General features: G+C 47.7%; 1 protein-coding gene across 7 annotated transcripts in view; it reads left to right on the plus strand.

The window, feature by feature from the left end:
• The window catches only part of Kirrel3 (kirre like nephrin family adhesion molecule 3), a 562,524-nt gene that overhangs the window by 353,374 nt on the left and 189,677 nt on the right, over positions 1–19,473 (plus strand). The window contains exon 1 of one of the 7 annotated variants that reach the window (XM_026779206.1): positions 720–738. The exons of the other annotated variants lie outside the window; for them this stretch is intronic. The gene's annotated coding sequence lies outside the window, so the exon portion shown is untranslated. Of the gene's footprint in view, positions 1–719; positions 739–19,473 lie in introns of those variants that run through there. 7 annotated transcript variants of the gene reach the window in all.

Consider the following 19,473-nt stretch of genomic DNA (forward strand, 5'->3'; position numbering starts at 1 on the left):
TGAATCCTCAGCAGAGAAACACGGGGTCTGGGGGATTCTTTCTCCCCAGCCCCTGGCAGAGGAACAGGAGTAAGTAAGTCTGGCCTTCTAATCAATGTGGCGGTCCAGAGAAGTGGCTGAACCGATTGTCTGGCCCCCTGTTTATCAGAGTGGGAAGATGAGAAATATATCCTAAGTACTTAAGTGCCATCATCATTACTAAATTGCTGTAGGAATAAAAATTCAGTTTATACCATTGAGGATCATTAAACTCTCTTCTGAATCTGATGCCAAAATTGAAATAATTGGCTCACCGGTGATACGGCACAGTGGATAGCTGCATGGGCTCCCCAGGAAAGCACAAGCACCACATGAAGACAGGGGCAGAAGCTTGGGGAGGCGTGCTGGCTGTGCTGGCCAAGGCTCGCGGTGCTGCAGTGGCAATCGGCAGTGGTAACTCTGATTAAAAATACTTGGAGCACAAATTGAGAGTCGGAGGAAAATGAATGGATTTTGCAATTAGACAAGAGTTTCAAAAGCATGGGATTTTCCAAGGGCTGGTGGGGACCTGATGCGAGAGGTCACCTGCAGATCAGACAGCCCGATGCCGAGTCCAGGGGAGGCACTAAACGAGAGCAAAATAAATAACGGTAATAATAGATGGAGCCACCGTCCAGGAACGAAGATGTGCTTTAAATGAAAATCATTACTCATAGATGCTGAACACAAGCCCAGCCAGGTTCACTTGCTGACTGGAAGGTAGGAGGGGGCCCCGCTGGGCGATTGTATCTCTAACCTGCAGATGCTAATGCTGACCTGTGGGGGGTGGGGCGGGTTAATTAGCTGCTGGTTGTAAAGCATTATTGCCTTGCTGAGTATTATTATTTTAATAAAAGAGGCTCATGAAAATGTCTCTGGTGGTAACTCAGGAAGAATCATTTTGAGGACAAGAGTGCTCATACATCACTCTGAGTGCCGCCTATGTATTTGAGTATCAACAAAAAATTTACTGTTTAAACATAAATCTCTGGAAGAAGTTGAAGTTAATTAAAAAGGTTTAACAGCATATGCATTAGTATTAGCCACAGCCCTCTTTAGCATGGAAGGAAGGAGAAGAAATAAAACAGGGTATGTGTGGAAGCAGCCAGGATAGGCATTTAATTAAATGTGGTCCAACCAAGTAGCGGTCCAGACACCACCTTATCTGCCATTCAGGGCAAGGGAGAGAATGCAGGGAGACAATGCCCTCTGGAGAACTGGGAGGGTTTTTAATTAACAATGGCTCTGAGAGCTTCCTACAGTGTTTTCTTTAGAAATCTAGAGTTTCTATTTGTACCGTGGAGATGTCTGGCCAAATGAGGGAGGCTCTGGCCCAACCCTGGAACCCAGTTCCAGCACTTGCTGTCTGACTGATGACCATTTTGCCTGAAGTGTGACACCCTACAGGGTGAAGGAGCTGCAGAAACAAGCTGCTGCTGTCCGCCTTAGGTAGAGCAAGTCCAGTGTGCCAGCCACCTGTATCATGTAGTCAATGCCACAAGAGATCTATGCATTCAATATTGGCACTGTCATAATTAATCTTCATTGTCATGTATGGGCTCTGGGATCACCATGGAAACAAACCTCCAGATAAAGCCATGAGAGATTACCAAGATTAGGTTAAGTGAGGTGGGGGGACCCACTCTATCGTAGGCACTGCAGCCCATTCCACGGGCGGAGTCCCAGACTGAATATAAAGGAGAAAGTGAGCTCTCTCTCTCTCTCTCTCTCTCTCTCTCTCTCTCTCTCTCTCTCTCTCTCTCTTTTTCTCTGTCTCTCTCTCTCCTTCTATGCTTCTTGACTGTAGACTCAGTTGCTGGCTGCTTCAGGCTCCTGCTGCCATAACTTCCCTGCCACAATAGACTATAAAACTAACGAGCAAAATTAAGCCCTTCCTGCTTGAAATCGCTCTTGGCCAGAATTTCGTTGCAGCACTGAGACAAGCGATAAACACAGGTTCCATGGATAAGGATGCCTGCCGTAGTGCATCATGGGACCTGGGATGCTTGCTGCTTGTTGAGATCAAAGGTGCCATACACCTCAATAGGCTTTGAAACCTATCGATCATTATTTGTTGAATACGCCTTGTCCCGGCAATGCTAACTCTTTGAGGTGCCAAGTAGGAAATGAATCAGTGGATCCTATCTAGAGCTTTCTCCACATTGACTTCAACTCAGGCAAGTTCATCCCTCTGGAATTCCACCCATCATAGCATGTCTTCATTCCTCTCATCTCGTCTGCAGATTTTCCAGGTCATCATGCTCTTCTTAAGGTTTTGAGCATGAGTTCTCAGCTTCCCTGGCCCAACCGAGCCTGCCACCCGCTGCATGAGTGGTGACTTCAGACCCCACACCCACCCAAGAGTCTGACCTCTTCAGCTCCAGCTGTCACTCAACTCACAACTACTAAACATCCAATTGACACACGCTTGCTGTGTCCTCACTTGTCCATCCCCTCTTGGCCTGCTTTCTAGTTCTCCTTTGGCCTTCCATTTTCTCACCTTTCTCCAGTTGCCCATGCCCCCCCCCCCCAGGCTTCAGTGGCTCTGTCTGAACTTCAGGACCATGTATGCCAGCACTTTGGAATTTCTCACCTTTTTGGTCATTCCATTTGATTTTCCAGGGGCCTAATCAGCACCTTCTACCTACTGAATCCATCTCTTGTTAGCATGCTGGTTCCATAGATCAAGAGTTCTTTTAGCCCTGAGCCCTTTTTCAACTGGATCTTTGTCCCCTTTGCACCCCTAACCCTATGAAGATGTCCCCATATCCTTGCTCCAAGCTTTAGACTTGGTCCTAGACCGTAGGCTTAGTGGCAACTTACTGCATCTGCATATGGATGTCCTACAAGGTCTCTAAGGTGTCGCTCACAGCACAGATTATTTTCCTCTAAGAGCTGCTGCATTTTCTCTGTGTTTTAAGAACAATGGTAGACACCGCAGGTGCCTCAGTTCTTTCCCGGCATGCTCAGCACTGAAGCTTGCTGTCTGCATTCCGGGTCGCTGGTGCATGTCAGTTGTTCGCGGTGCCCTCCTTTCTTCTGCTTTCAGCTTTGTTAGGAGCCTCACTTGGTCTCCCTGTGATGATCAGCATCTCCGTGCTCCTCCTCCATCCTCAGATCTTCTCCACTACAATCTCACCAGCCTAATTGCCACCTTGACCTCCCTAAACCTCAGCCTGAAGCCTCTAATGATTCGCTTTTCCTCAGCATCGAGCCCTTGTCCCTGGCAGTGCAATCAGGGCCCAGACTATCTCTCCCACTCTGGTCCCTCCACAGACCTCTCCAGAAGCATGACTTTCCCTTTCCCATTTCGGCCCTCAAGCTGTTTCTGTTCAAATGGCCTTCATCTCTACACCCTAATCCTCCCTACTCCTCAAAGTGTTCTCTAATACATCCCCCCTGTGGGCTTCCGCCTGACCTCCATCCGATGACGAGCTTTCCTATGCTGTCTCTTACATTTTCCTAGCTTTCCAGTTCATTCTTTCACCACTGTTCATTAAGCATTTACTGTGTCCACAGAGCTTTGCTATACATTATCTTTCTAATCCCCGAGTTAACCCTGAGAAGTAGAAAATCTTACCACTCTTATTGCAGAACTGGGGGAATTAAAGCCTTGTGTGCAGTGCCGGTGAGTGGCAGAGTCAGTTTTCAAACCCAGTTCCCTGTGCTGCTCCAATGTCGTCCATAGCTGCACCCCCCTTACAGCAAATGTGCTTAGCAGTGGGTGGAAAAAAGGGGAGGAGAGGAAAGGAGGGAGGGAAAGCGTGGAGGGAGAGGGTGACCAGAGAGAGCAGAAGGACAAGAAATGGAGGCGAGCCAACTACCTTCCTGCCATTCTAGATCACAGATTCGCTGACTTTGAAATTCTGTTTTGTTTACCTTTGAATTCTTTGCCTCAAACCTCACACACAGGAGATGCTTGACAAGCGTTCACTCGGGGCTGAGATCAGCAAGTGCGTGCTACACCAGCACAAGGACCTGAGTTCAACTCCCAGAACCTGCGTTAAAAGTCAGGCATGATGGCACATGCTTACAGTCCCATAACAGGGAGGCAGGGATGCAGAGACAGGTGCATCCCTGGGGCTCACTAGCCAGCCGGCCTCGCCTAACAGAGGAACCCCAGGTTCCAAGGAGAAACCCTGCCTCAAAAGACAAGCTGGATGACTCCTGAGGAATGGTGCTTGAGACTGACTTCCGACCTACACACACACACACACACACACACACACAAAAATGTGTACCCACACTCACAAGTGCACCTGAAGGCATGAACATGCACATACACATGTGCTTAAAATGTACAGTCTGTTCAATTGGGCATGCAACTTAGAGATTTTCACATGCAAAACCTTACACCTACAGGGGGCGTAGTGACATGACTTCACTGACCCTTGCCTGCAGAAGCCTATTGCTCCTGTGTCACCCTTCTTCTGTGATGACTCCCTGTGGCTCCACTCTGTCCCCATCCTCTCCCTTTCCCAAGGGACATTGCCAGCCCCTCTGAGGCTCCTGTCTTGCTCCCGGGCTGCTCTTAGCTTGCTCTGTTGAAGTCGGTGGTCACCAAGGAAAATGAACCTGCTCATAGCCTGAGAGTTTGTTTAGGGAAGTCAGCGGAGGGCAGAGTTTGCATTTCTCGTGAATCTAGGTTACGCTTTCACAGACAGGCAATTTCACCCCCGTTGTGTTCCCCACAGGAATGCAGCGCCTGGTGCAGGCACAGCCAGGCATTTACAACAAGCCATGGCACATACAGAGCCTCTCGCTGTTCTCCGGAGAGGAAACAGTGAGAACTAATCACCAATCCCAGTGAGACCAGCAAGGAAGGAGTGCAAAGAAGGAACTAGAAGGCAGGAAGGCATCTGTCAAAAATCCATTACTCGATGTGTTAACAAGATTGTTAGGGCCCCTGCCATCCTTTTGGTTATAGAGACATGCCCTCCATGGGACTTGGGGAGACCTGGGGGCTCTCTCTATGAACAGTTCTGCAGAGAACCAGGCTCCTACCAGAACACCCCAGGACACCTGCCCATCTCTGCTCTCTTCAGAGGGAAGCTTCTCAGTGCGTGTCCTACTAGTGTGAGATGGAGAGAGTCTTTTCACAAGTCCCCTGGAGCCTTCCTTCTGCAAAGGCCGGGAGGCTCACAGCCAAGCAAGAGGACTGTGGTCGGGATTGGCAGGTAGAACCTGGTCCTGTGTGAGACTGGATTCACTCTGAATTCTCAGATACCCTACACATTAATATGTAAAGGCATTGTGCTCATTAAATACAGTGGGAATCTGGCTATAGGAACTAAGCTTCTGGTGCCCAAGAGGGAAATGGAGCTAGCTGCAAGGGTCAGTGGGACCTCATGCAGGCCCATAAGATGCCCCAGAGGAAGCCAAGAGTCCCACGTTGAATGCAGCTGGCAAATGTCTTAGTAAGGCTGACCCTGCCACCTGCAACCTTCCTTGCCTGTGGTCCAAACGGAAAGAACGGCATTCTCCTCTCTGACTGGTACTAGAACCAAAGGTGGCCTTCGCTTCAGATCTGTGGCTCAGGAATCTCTGAAAGTCCATGTGACATCCTGATCCCGATTCAGTGAGGTCACAGATTGCCTTGCGAACACCAAGTGGCTCTTGTGAAACAAGGCCTAAGATGAAGACTGTGCTAACTCAGAGCTAAGAGGAGGCCATAGCAACCCCTGGGGAGTCTCTGATGATGGTTGGGCCAAGGTGACATTAGGGAAACTGCTCAGAGGTACCTGGCTAAGGACTATATTCTAAGACCCCAAGGCTATGGTGACAGACGCTATGTGGGTGTGACAGAATGAGACAAGTCTAAGAGTACTCTAGGGTCGGTGGCCTAAGGAACAGAGAGCTTTAAAACTCCATTTACAAAGATGGGGAAGATTGGGGGGGCAATTCTGGAGTGCAGGGGTGCCCCAGAGTGGATGTAGACTTTGGAGACATCAGAACAAATCTATTGAACTTACAGAAGATCCAAAGAGTGGGGTGGAGCTCTCTAGTGTGAAGACCAAGGACACAGGAGGAGATCAGTTACCTGGAAGCATGACCAGGGGAGGAAAAACCAGGAGCATTTCTTCACCTGTGTCCCCAGTCCTCCTTACCAGAGTCAAGTGTAACCTTCAATTGGGAGGACCCATGGCTAACCCAGAGCCTTAGTGAGAACCTGGGGGAAGCAGTGGCCAATCACAGAAGGAGATGCATCTTTGGGCCCAAGTCACCATAACATTCAGACTAAACATCACACAGAGTATCCATTTGACCGTGGGACCCTCCTAGCCATCCTTTCCAGGAACAGGAAACCCAGGAGGAAAAAAGAAGACTCGTTCAGAGACCAAATTCTTCTGTCAGATCTGTAGCAACCTGTGCACAGGGAGTAGACAGGAAGGTTTGATGTTGCTAATCTGAACTGACAGTCTGTTTGCTGCTTCCACTAAGGGACTCTTCAATTCTCTCTCTCTCTCTCTCTCTCTCTCTCTCTCTCTCTCTCTCTCTCTCTGTGTGTGTGTGTGTGTGTGTGTAATGTTCAATCACTCTTGACACTCTTCTTCCCCAAACCAAAATAAGGCACCCGGATTCCCACTACTCTTTGTTCATGGCCACTCCTTAGGGTAGCCCAAGAAACTTACAAGGACCTCTCAGTGGCTTACAGGAAGTGACAAATACAGAAAAAAAATCATGGGCTTGTTTGGGAGGATTTTTTTGGTCAGTGCTGGGGGAAATAAAAGAGTAATGGCTTGGGAAGGTGGGAGATGAATTGCCTTCTCTGGGCGCGTTCATTTCATATTCATTGTCACAGTGCTGATCGTAATGAAGTTATTTAGTATTCATGCAGATGTCACATCAAGTTCCTCCATAGATGTTTTACTGTAATTTAGCATAAGTTAATGGATATCTGTATTAAAGTGTTCCCAATTAAGCAAGCGGCCTTTCTATTCTCCAGGCCAGATCGGATTGGATGGCCATGAAGTGTAAGCAAACCAAACTCCTCAGATCCCAGCCGCAGAGGTCAAACCTGAAATGAGTTTAGCTCCTTCTTGTGTCTATTCCACAAGAATCCTAGTGGCTCAAAAATAACTTTGTAATTGACTGATCCAGACAGATGAGTTGGAAAGTGGGTGATTGATGGGCCCAATATATTTGAAGAAAATCAACACCAGGGAGCATGCTAATTGCACGGTTGGGCCAGCTAGCAGAGCAGACGCGAAATAGAGTCGGGATTAGCGATCACATCTCCAGCTTGGAGAGCCCTGAGACTTTCCCGCAACTGTCCTGGGATGCAATTGGTGGTTGTTTAGCATCTGTCTTCTGAGCTCTCCTGGATTAGAAGCTGCCACATTGGAAATGGTTTATTGAGCTCAGCAGAGGTTACTTTTAAAGGCTTAAGGGATTGGGTTCCATTTAAAAAATACAAACAATTTTTAAATGAGATTTGGTCAAGCAAAGGAACTTTCTTTCCTTTGTGCTTACTCAGAAGTACAAAAAGAAAAGAACCAAGAAATTCAAATCGAAGTACAAATAGCCGTCTAGACCTCCGCTGAAGATAGGGCTGATTCGGTCAATACCTGGGTTTCTTTTTTTTTTAAATGTTATCGAAAGGTCAGAGCAAGTGGCCTTTGAAGGCAAATCTTACGTGACAGGTGGCCCTCCAGAGCTTAAGTCCCCGGATCCATTAGCACTCATGTGTTTCGCATGCCTGGTCTTGGAGATTATTGGGGGCTGGCCACCACAAAAAAAGGGGAGGCAGGCTCTGTCAACACAGCCGAGGGCTGAGACTCCAGCAAGACAAACGGTGATTCCGCTCACATTATTTGTGCATTTTAATTCATGCAGCAGAGTCATTAAACAGTTTAGTCTCAAGTCCCGGGGCTACAGTGGCAAAAAAAAAAAAAAAAAAAGATCTTGCATCATCTGGCAAAGGAGATGAGAGGTATTCAAAATCCCAACACTGTGGCCCTCTGCCACTGGGGATGTAAGGAAACTGAGTGATGCTACAGGCATCACCTGGCTCTTGAAGTTACTGCACATAATGTTCTACATACAAGCCGAAACCTTTTCACTAGGGTTCCCAGACTAAATTAATATCATACCTTCAAACTGGGGGGGTCCTTCTCACCAAAGCTGATCCGTGGTGACCATTGTTCATCATATGAGCAGTGAAGAGAACATGCTGGGTAAATGAAAAGCAGGGGAGACTGCCCATGAAACAAGAGACTGATGTAGCAATCCCCGCTATCCATCGAAGGCAAAATGGCTGTCCCAGCAACGGAATGTCCAGCTTTTCTGTTGATGTGACTTCATATTCATGGAGCTGCCATGTTGTGGGCAGCTTCTGTAAGATCAGGCTGACCCAGTGTAGACTCCAAACATTCTAGTCACCAAGAGCAGAAGGGAGAATGAGCCAGCTAGAGTTCTGGGTGGCCTAAGGAAGACAATGACTCTCCGTAGCCAGAGGGCAGACGAGAGTTTCCCCAACCACAAGAGGGGATGAAAGAGAGTACCCCGAAGCTTTCTGCTCCTTAGAAATGAACGAGATGCTTCTATTCCAATCTCTGACATGTTTCAGGAAACTCTTGTCAAGAGGAAATGTGTAGTAAGGAAACCATGATCTTTTAAATAATCCCTTCTCCAGAATCCTGTAACAAACACTAATAAGGGCCAGGAAGACAGCTCCACAGGCCTGAAGACCTGAGTTTAATCTGCAGAACCCCTGTAAAAGTGAAAGAAGGAGAGAACTGACTCCAGACACCTGTCTCCAGCCTCCACATGCACACCATGGCATGTGCACACATACGCACACATACACACACACACACATACACACACAAGACCATAAAAAATAAATACATTTTATAAGAAATACTAATAAAATGTAATGGGTCACCAATTTTTTTAAATAATGTATTTGTTTTTATTTTATATAAATTGGTGTTTTGCCTGAATGTATGTCTGTGTGAGAGTGTCAAATCTTGTAGTTACAGACAGTTGTTAGCTACCATGTGGAATTGAATCCAGGTTTCTTGGTAGAACAGTCATTGCTCTTAACTGCTGGGCCATCTCTCCAGCCTTGGAAAGAAAAGAATGAAAACAACAAAGAGAATGGCAGGAGAAGGAAGGAGATCATTTGGAGAGGAAGGGAGAGAATAGAGGTAATGGGGATAATATGATTTAAAATACATCATATACATGTCCAAACATGCCATAATGAAACCCGTCCTGTATAATTGTGTGCCAGTTTTTTTTTAAAAAAAAATATTAGTAACTAGAAAAAGAGGAACTTATGTTCTGTGTTCTTAGAAACTGAAAAATTAGAACTAAACAACCCCAAAGCAAAAACAAGTTGTCTTCTTGTTCTGAGGTCCCCACTCCCAGAACTTTCTAACTCCATGAAAACCTAAGAAAGCAAAAGCAATGTAAGATGACCAAGTTTGGGCTGGAGAGTATCCCGGCAGTGAAGAGTGGGTACTGCTCTTACTGGTGCCCAAGTTCAGCTCCCACCACCCTAACTCCAGTTCCAGAGGACCCACTACCTTCTTCTGGCTTCCATGGCAGCTGCACTCACATGCATATAACCACAACTATGTTCACATGATTTTTTAAAAGATGCTTTATTATATTGACTCCGGTGCTATGCATGTAACAATTAAAGACAACTACAAGGCTAAATTTACTCTGTTCCTCAGACTTTAATTCAAGTGTCTCATCTAAAAAGCCATCCTTTTCTCCCTCTGATGCAGATGCCATTGTCTGTGCTGCATCTGTGTTCCTAGCATAGCCCACACTGTGCCGTGATCATTGGTTTACTTGTCTGTCTTCCCATTGCCACCCCTGGGTTTGGCACATTGAAGATATTACATAAATGTGTACTTGATGGAAAGATGGATGGACTTGTAATTGGGTGAAAGGATGGACAGATGAACAGATGGTTAGATAAATAGATGGGAGTTATTTATTAATAAAATTTTGCTACAGACAAACCTCTTTTGCATTTTAACCTTTTTGTGTATTTTGAGACAGAGTCTTACTGTGTAATTACGTATTCCTGGCTGGCCTTAAACTTGCTATATAGACCATTCTGTCCTGAAACTCAGAGACCTGTCTGCTTCTGCCCCTCAAGTGCTGATATTAAAGGCATGTACCTCACTTTTTTTAAGTGACCAGTCTGCAGAGACATCCACCCCAAGAGAGAAAAATAACTCCCTCACCCTCCAAATATGATTCCATCAGCCTAGACAACACTAATTATATTTTTCATGGAAATTTAGACATGATTCTTTTCCCTTTGAATGGAAATTCCTATGGGTGGCATTTGCAAGGAGTGAGCTAGCTAAGTGCATCTGTTAGAGCTGTGAACAGACAAGGGTGGAAGCTTGGGCTGAAGATAGTTGAGGAAAGGAAGGGAGCACAGAGGTTGGGACCTGGTGCAGAGGAAGAACCATGACGATATGTGCTAGGTGAACAGACACCGCTGGGAATGGCCTTCAGCTTGAAAAGCAGGTCTTAACATACCACTTATGGGAAACTCTGTCCTTCACCCTCAGAGGTATTCCTGGCTGAAAACCTCCTTCACCGTGGGTTTTCTGGAGCATAATGAGGGGCTCGAGGTTGCAGAGCGAGGGTGATGATAGAGGCGAGTTATGCTGTTGAAGGAGAGGCAACATGCTGTGTTGGAGGAAAGGCAATGTGCTACCCTTCCTCTACCCTTTCTCTATGAAGGCTTCAAGCCCAGAGGAAGAAGGGCTTTAGGAACTTTGGCCATAGCAAGCATCTATCTTCCTAGGTACTTCAGAGTGCTATCTCTGTTTACCTCTCAGTGATGACCCGATGTGACCGTTACCCTCATTATACCACTGTGCTAAATGTTCCCTGACACCAAGTGATCCTCTTGAGAGTACACATGAAGTGGTGGATCCAGGATTCAAACTCAACATCAGAGCACCCAGCCTCACATCCAGTACCTCCTCCAGCTCTGAGGAAGTCCAAAGGACTCACTGTAGCCCCTCAGACCAGAACCACAACAGCAGGAAAGCAAGGGTTCCGTGGATGATGAGGGGGTCTAACCTGGTCGGGGGTACAGAAAAGTGAGTGACAGTATAGGAAGTCAGGAAGACAGAAAGAAACCGTGAGTCAGAATGCTGCGGATCCAGGAGGCAGCATCAGCCTGCCTTGAAGGCATAGCTCTCATATAGCTGATGACATCCTATCCATTTCCCACTAGAGTTAAGAACATCAAGAGCCCTCAAGAGAATACGCTTCAGGAAGGAGTAAGAGAAAGACGCTCAGTTCCTGGGCATCTGTGGTTGCTGCCAGCCTGTCTCCTCATTTCATCCTTCAGAGTCTTTGAAAGGGGTCCTTCCTCCATAGCAAAGAAAGATAATTGGCTCAAAAATAAAAATAGCAGTAATAATAACCCATGCGTACTGTGTGCCTGATGCATGCCTTGCCTTGCGTCTACCCTCAGCATCCATTACCCCAGTTCTAAGAAGAATGTGTACCACTCCCATTTTACAAACAAGGAAGCGGAGATGCAGCTTTATGTGATTTCCCCCAAAGTCCTAAAAATAGCAAATGACAGAGTTGGGTTGCTTCCTCTCATCCGTCACTCTGGTGGGGACTGGATTTGGGGAACAGACTTTAAATTGAAGACATTTGTGTCTTAGAGGAGTCATTTTCTCCAGCCTTACCTATGCAGCCAATCCCCTCCTCTAGTCCACTGGCCCTTAATGATCTAGCCTTATAGTCTCATTCTTCTTTGCTGGGAGTCTTGAGGCAACCAAAAAGCCCAGTCCTCCAAACATTGACTTTCTTCTGCTCCCCTAAAGCCACAGTATAATCCCAAACTCTACATCCCCCGTGTATCACTCACTTATATTTGTGACAGCAGTTTCCTCTGTGACCCTTCCTTTGACAAAAGCACCAGAATCCCCCAGGAGTGCCTCCCCTGCACAAGGCAGACATGCCTTCCTGTGCCTGCCTTGAAGTGAGTTATCCAGCCCAGCCTCACTGCAGGCTGGATCTGGACCCAAGTTCAAGGTTGAGTCCCACCTACAGAGCAGAGAAACAAAGGTTAGTCTTCAAAAAGTGCTCTTAGCTCCCATGCTCAGATCAGAACGAGTCCTGGTCTAGAAGTTTAAGGGTGAACAAAGCCACAATCTGGACTGTGTCCCTCACTGAGTGGAGTGACTCCAAACACCAGTTCATGAAGGGCTTTTTAGAGACACCCTCTCTTCTTGCTTTGCCTGTGCAGTTGTCCCTCTAGGAGACCAGAGAGGGAGTAAGGCACAGTAGGGTGGGAAGAATACCAGCAAGGCCACCAAGAAAACCCAGACCTGGAACCTGTAGCCCAGGACATGATTTTGGATAGTAGGGTGTACCATGAGGGCTGGGCTGCTTGTTGGGGTTTCTGTCCTGTCCAGTTCCCACAGCCGGCAAGCCCCAAAGAATCACACAGAGAGTCTGCATTAATTATAAACTGATTGGCCCATTGGCTCAGGCTTCTTATTAGCTCTTGTAGCTTATATTAACCCATTATTCTTATCTATGTTAGCCACATGGTTCGGTACCTTTCTCAGCCGGGCAAATCACATCCTGCTTCTTCGATGTTCTGGGCAGGAAAACTGGAAGAGCTTCCTTCTTCCCAGAATTTTCCTGTTCTCATCGCCACGCACTCTACTTCTTGTCTGGTTGACCCACCTATACTTCCTGCCTGACCAATCAGCATTTATTTAAAACATGATTGACAGAATACAGACAATTCTCCCACACCAGTAGGAGATAATGCTACTTCTTTTTAAAATCAATTATTTTTTATTGTTTTTTATTGCTCTGCGCATTTTTCTCTGCTCCCCTCCTATCCTCCCCTAAGCACTGGCTGCTCTTCCAGAGGCCCTGAGTTCAATTCCCAGCAGCCACATGGTGGCTCACAATCATCTGTAATGAGCTACTGTTACTTCTAAACACAGAGTAGATGGTCCAGGCTGGTGGAAGACAAGTGTAAGAAGAGCGAGCACAGTGCTCCACCCCAGCACATTACTTGCCAGGTATGCCCTGTGTATTGCCAGCCAGAGAAGCCAGATTCCCTTTGTCCTTTGCCAGAGGAAAAAGTAAACCTTAAACCCCAGGAACTAAACGCAAGTCTCCTTCCTTTTGGAATCCTCCCAATCCTCTCCAACCAGAGTGGTCTTTCCCCTGAATACTATGGAGAATTGTCCTGCCCCTCCCCAAGTGGCTCCACCTCCCAAGCCCAACATCTGCTTCTACTTAATGGTGTCTAGAGGTGTCCCAAGCATTAGCAGGGAGGGTAGACATTTCCCCAGGGAGATGGTCATCTGTGCCCTGGTGATGGTGCAGGTTAGGAAGTCACCATGTCTTGCTCTACCACTGGTCAGTGATGTAAGATGGAGAACAATGCTATATTTGCATCTGGCTGTGATGAAGACTGCATGGAATATTCCTCATGAAGCACATCATAACATAGGTGCTCTACTGGCTGCTTTTGATACCTTACCCTCTGAAGTGGGAGCCAGGTCCACTCTTTCATAGCTTCTAGTGTGTGTGGACAGGGCAGCAAAGAAGACATACCCTCAGTCTGCCTGAGGAGCTGTACCTGAAAAAAAAACCACATCATTTTCGCTTCCCACTGGGGCTTGGAAGGGAATTAAACCAGGTCACCACACCAGAACTCAGAACAGGATGGGGAAATCCCCCAGAGAGCACTTCTGAATCCTACGGAGTGCAGTTTCTGAAGTGACTAGAGGCAGGAAATGGCGTCTGAATAGGAACATTGCGGCAGGAACATGACTAAGCCATAGGAAACAGCATTTCAGTCTGCTATACCCTCCCTGTCTTCTTCATGTCTGCACAGTGGGTGAGCTGTCAGCACCCAGGTTGTGCATAACTAAACGTGTTTGCTGGTGTGAAAATCTACACCGGTAGACGATGTAGAGCAAAACATGATAATGTTTAAGCTGGATTTGAACAGCCAAGAAGTGATGTAAAAGAGTTAGACTTCAACTGGCTGGAGATAGGTATGGGTGGGGCGGATGGGGCCTTACCAGCATGGTCCCCACACTGTCCTTGTGCAGCTGAGGAGCCTCCAGGGGAAGACAAGTGTAGGAGCTGTCCCTGGTGCTGATGGCTGCTCTCTGCAGTGTAGGTGCCCAAGGCTCAAGGGAGGGGAGGGCTTCTTATAGAGTTGGACAGTGGAGGGTGTGGGCTGAGTTCAGGACAAAAAGGGGTAGAAAATAAGAAAACAGAAACACCCACCTTCATCAGAATGTATGGACCTTGTCACACACTGTCACAGCAACTACCTCTCAAGTCAGCTGGAAGTGCACATGCAAAAGACATGCCAGAAACAGAAGCGTGAGCATGAGTTCAGGTGGGCTTTAGGAGAGCTCCTAGCAGCTTCATCCTTAGTCCCTCACCCCATTGCCTCTTCCTTAGAGATACTTTTGGGGCAGGTTTGAACAGAAACTGCCACGGAAAGGAGGTTATTAACTAAAAGGGATGAGCAAGGAAAGAGACAAGAAAGGAAATGCTTGGAGTTGAGAAGAGGGGATGGAGGGAAGGTGACCTGTGTTATTTCCAATGTGTCAGTCACAATTACTTGCGAGCTAGAAAAGTAATAAAGTTACATTATTCACACATTACGTGGAACAAGCTATTCAATGCTGCTTCCCTCCGAGCCAAATATTGTGATAATTTTAGAGATCATAACTTAATTGAACAATGAATTAATAATCACATGTGTGGACATTTTCCTTTTGCATGTGAACCAAAAAGCCTGGGGTTTTCTTCCCATTTTGTAAGCCGCACAGGCATCCGTCAGGGAGGCAAGACACAGACTAATTCTTTACCGCTGGGAGAGGCGCGCATGAGGCAGTTCTTTCTGTTTCTTACTGTAGCTGATAATATGAGCTCTGGTAAGAACATACATGAAGCACTGCTCTAGCTCAGAGCCTTTCAAAGTGCACAGCCCCAGGACCAGCAGCATCAGAATCCATTAGAAATGTAGATTCCAGACTGCGGAGAGAGCATACCCGTAGAGAGCTGCCTGGCATGTGCATGGCATGGGTTTGACCCCATGAAGGAAGTAGAGAGACAGAGACAGGGATAAACAGGAGAATCACACAGAGAGAGACACAGAGAGAGACAGAGAGATAGACAGACAGACGAGGGAGAGGACTCATGGGCTTCAGGTAGCAGTTTTGAGTCGATACCTCTGACAGTAAAGTCCAAAAGTCTGATGCCAAATATGAGAACCACTAAGTTATTTATTTATTTATTTATTTAAGTTCATGCGTTTGTGTATTCACATGTTCTCATGTGTTTAGCACATGTGGTAGGGGCTGTGTGTGTGTGTGTGTGTGTGTGTGTGTGTGTGTGTGTGTAGACCCAACATTGGCATGAGGTGTCTTCCTCCATCTTTTCACTTTTTGTGGACTCAGGCTCTTTCCTTTCCCTAAGCTGAAAGTTTGACGATTCCCTTGAGTCTGGCTGGCCTGCTTGCCCTGAGGATGTCATCTCTGTCTCCTGAGTGCTAGGATCACAGGTGTCTGCCACACCTGCCAGCTTTTACATGGGTTCTGGGAGACTGAACTCCAGTCTTTGCTTGTGATATTGAGATTTTTATCTGCGGAACCATCTCACAAGCCTGAGAACCATGGCTTCAGGTAGTCCGAGTGGCTGGGACTTCAGGAGCTACTGATCTAGGGGAGTTGTCCCATTCCTACCTAGAAAATGATGCTGAGGTTCAGTACGTAAACTAGGAATCAGAGGTCCAAGTTTTCATCCAAGCCCTAGGACCTCGATTAAGTTACCCAGATCTTGAGCCTGTTCATCTGTGAAGTAAGGATAACAGTTTCTGCCTCCTTGCTAGATTGTGGTGGGGATAAAATGAGTTAATGGATCTGAAAGGGCTTTGAAAAGTACAAAGTGCTAAAGGAAAGGGATTGTTATTATGTGAGCACAGGAGAAGGCTGTGACAGTGTGGCATGTCCCCTCTGCTACAGATGTAAATCGTGTCAGGGCGAATTGGTCACCTGCCCCAAATCTCCATGGGCATCTTCCCACCTCCTCTGCTTCTCTAAAGTGCGCGGGGCTCTTTCTGTTCCGGACAAAGTCAGAGACTTGTGGTCTGCAGGGAAAGCAGGTGACATCATTTCAGGGGCCTCGGGCTCCGCATATGTAGTCTCAGGATGCCAATAACAAGATGCTGGTGTGGGAGACTGCAAGTGCTCATGCGTAAAAATGTCGGCTCCAGCCAGTAATGTGACCTAGGACCTTTAGCAAGCAGCCTCCTCCTCTTCCTCTTCGAATTCTATTTCCTCAAGTGTAAGATAGCAATAATGATGACACACATCTGGCTGAGGTTGTCAAGACGAAACAGGATGAAGCTTGCTAATCCTGGCCCCTTGAAATTCCCCATAAGTTATAGAATGAATGGCTGAGCCAATGAGTGACAACTAAATGAAGAGTGGAAAGGAAGTAGAGTCCCCATGTGTGAGATTTTAAAGGTTTGTTTAAGATTTTAATGAAGAGAATACCAGGCAGAGGCAGATGCTGACCCTTGGGGTAGGGTATGTTTGGGAGAGAGTGTTGACCAGGCCTTCCAGTAGAGGTGGAATGGGAAGAAAATGACAGACTGTCCGGAAGGAGAGGGTTCAAGAGCATGGTGCAGCTGATCCCAGGGTCAGCTAAAGAGGGAGTTTCCCTGGAGCCTGCTATGAAGGGTAGTCCTGATAGGTCCAGTCCTGCATGGATTTGGACACCTGAGACAAACCTCAGGCAAGATGGCCAATCAGAAAAGTAAGACAAGCTTTTTTGGCCAGCACGGACCTTCTGAAAGTTCAGGAATGAGGTCCAGTCAGTGTTCAGTTCTCAAAGCTGGGTGATAGGCAAAACTCCAGGTCCGGAGGGTGACAAAAGAAAGCAGTCAAAAGAAGAAGTCCAGCATCCTTCAGAGAAGCCACCTTGACAGGGAGCATGCGCTCCAGCAGTGGACATATCCGCGTGGTACCTCAGACAAGAGAACCACAGTTCACCTCACTTTCCTTCTTCCTACACCCCGCCACAGCCTCCTCACTGATCCCACCAGAAACTTATGGTAGAAATGTCCTCACAGCTCAGCCTCCTGCGGTACAGACAAGGTGGGCATGCACCTGGAGGAGCAAGTGCAAGGCTTTCAAGGAACAGTTGCTCTCATAATCAGTGTGGCTGCAGCTGCTATGACACATACTCTCCATTTCGCCACTTGAAAAGGAAGGCTCCCCGAGAGGCTCAAGAAACACCCATTTGGCCCAGGAGGCCCTCAGCTGGTCCCTAGCCCTCACCCTCCAGCTTCACCCCAGGAAGCTCCCAAGGCTGGCAGCTGCCACTCATTCATGAATACTCTCAGACCCCCTACTGGGCTTCCTGAGGGAGGGACATCTGCTTGGCTTGGCCCCCTGCAGAGTCCCGGTCTGCCTCTACCCACCTGAGCACATCTGTTGTCAAAGCAAACCTTCCCAGCTTTAGGCTGAAGGAAATCTCCAAGACCCCTCAAGAACAAGTTCATGGAGGAAAAGTTAAGACACTAGCTTTTTGCTGGTCTAGAAGTAAGACAGGCACCATGGAGGGGGTGGAGGGGAGAAGGTGAAGAAGGGGGAAGCGGGGGGGGGGGGGGAGTTATCAGCTTCGTGTCACAGCAGTTCTCCAGCCTGCATTTCCTGGCTAGTCAGTGCCGAATCCCTTCATTAGGATGTGCCCTTTAAATGCTCATTATCCAAGATTTACAAATTGTGTGGGTTTGGTGCTGCTGAGGGGCTGGAAAAGTCGGCCTCCCTTCTGCTGCCAGATGCTTCCACAGCATCCTCAGTTGCTCAGACTTCACCCAGGACAGATCCTACACGGGGACAGAGTGTTGGAGAAGGCAGGCAGAGAGCAGGAACTGGTTCCAGGCGGCAGACTGCACTGGACAGACTCAGCAAATCCGATGCACATACGGAAGATGGGGAGAGACAAAAGTCACCCTGCATGCAGATAGAGAGAATGGCAATTTTGAGTCTGCTAAATGCCCTGCTCGAAGAAAGATGAGGATCAAAACCGTAGACTTCTAGAAGAGCTGGCAAGGAGCAAACTGTTGAGGGAAACTGAGTTCACCACTCCTGTGCAAGTTGTGAGAAGGTGATCTAATGCCTTCTCGGCCAGCAGACATTGACCAGCTGCCTATACACTCTCTCATGGATGCAGAGTTTACACACACAGAGCCCAGGATCCAGGGGGGGAACAGGCTAAGGTGCTCAAGCCTCAGTCACTGACAGGCCGGGCCGGGTGAGGAGAGTAGGGTTGCTCGGTGATGTTTCAGGATGACATTTTCTCTGCAATATTTTCACGTTCCTTTTGAAGAGAGGCTGGCTGGGCCTCACAGAGGGAAGGAGCTGGACCACCATGAGAGGCCAGAGAGCCAGTACTTGATCAGATGCGGGACAGACACCACAACCGGTAGGAAAGTTTGAAAGCATGAATAAGGTGTGTCCCAAGCAACATTGTGGAGGCAAGCTCAAGATTTCTCCTTGTATCCCTACGGGATGCCATTTGGGGTAGGGGGTTGCTCCTCAGAATAGCATGAACCCATAAGACCATAAGACCTACTCAGCAGTGTTCCCAGATAGGCCAAGTAGAAATAACCCACATTTTCACTGCAGCACTCTGAACCTCCTGGGGTTGGAAGAGACAGAATTAAAAGCTGCCTCTGGATCCAGGGTATTTTCCCAACCACACTGCCACCCACCCCGTCTTCAAGGAGAAAGAAAGGTTTCTGGTGCTTGAAACCAAACCCTCCACCGGACTCTCAATTCTTCCCCAGCATCTGACATCCCTTTTACCCCACTAATACCCCACAGAGGGCATTTCTGTTTTGTCCCCTGCTGCTGGTGCCACCTCCCTTCTCTGCACTAATGAGATAGCAGGTCCCACACAGGGTCCCAGTGACAGCTGCTCAGAGCATGTTTACTGAAGCTGGCCGCTGGACCTGACAAGATGTGTTAATTAGGAGATGACGGACCATGTAGGCACACTGGCCACGTGGCAGTCGGATGGGCAGCATCAGTCACCATGAGCCAGGGAGCTGCCATGACAGTCTTAATTAAGGGAAGCTTGCTCTCATCTTCAGGTGACAGCCTCAGACTTGGTGAAGATGGCACCACTGGTTGTCCCAGCAGGGGCCACCCTGAAGCCTGGCCCAGCAATAAGGATAGGCTAGCAGGCTGCCTGAGGCATCACAGACAAGATAACAACTCAAAGCTGCTCCCAGCCTGGCTTTGGATGTTCCTCCTTCCTCTTCTCCCAGCAATCCTAGGTATCCTAGGCTTGGCTCCCTCAACAGCGCCATTCACAGCTCCCTCGGAGCTCAGCTTGCTCATTCCCTGAAGTACCTCCTCTTCACCCCTCAATATACTAAAGTTCAATCAC

Source organism: Microtus ochrogaster, chromosome 5 (genome assembly GCF_000317375.1).
Source record: "Microtus ochrogaster isolate Prairie Vole_2 chromosome 5, MicOch1.0, whole genome shotgun sequence".
NCBI classification, from domain to species: domain Eukaryota; kingdom Metazoa; phylum Chordata; class Mammalia; order Rodentia; family Cricetidae; genus Microtus; species Microtus ochrogaster.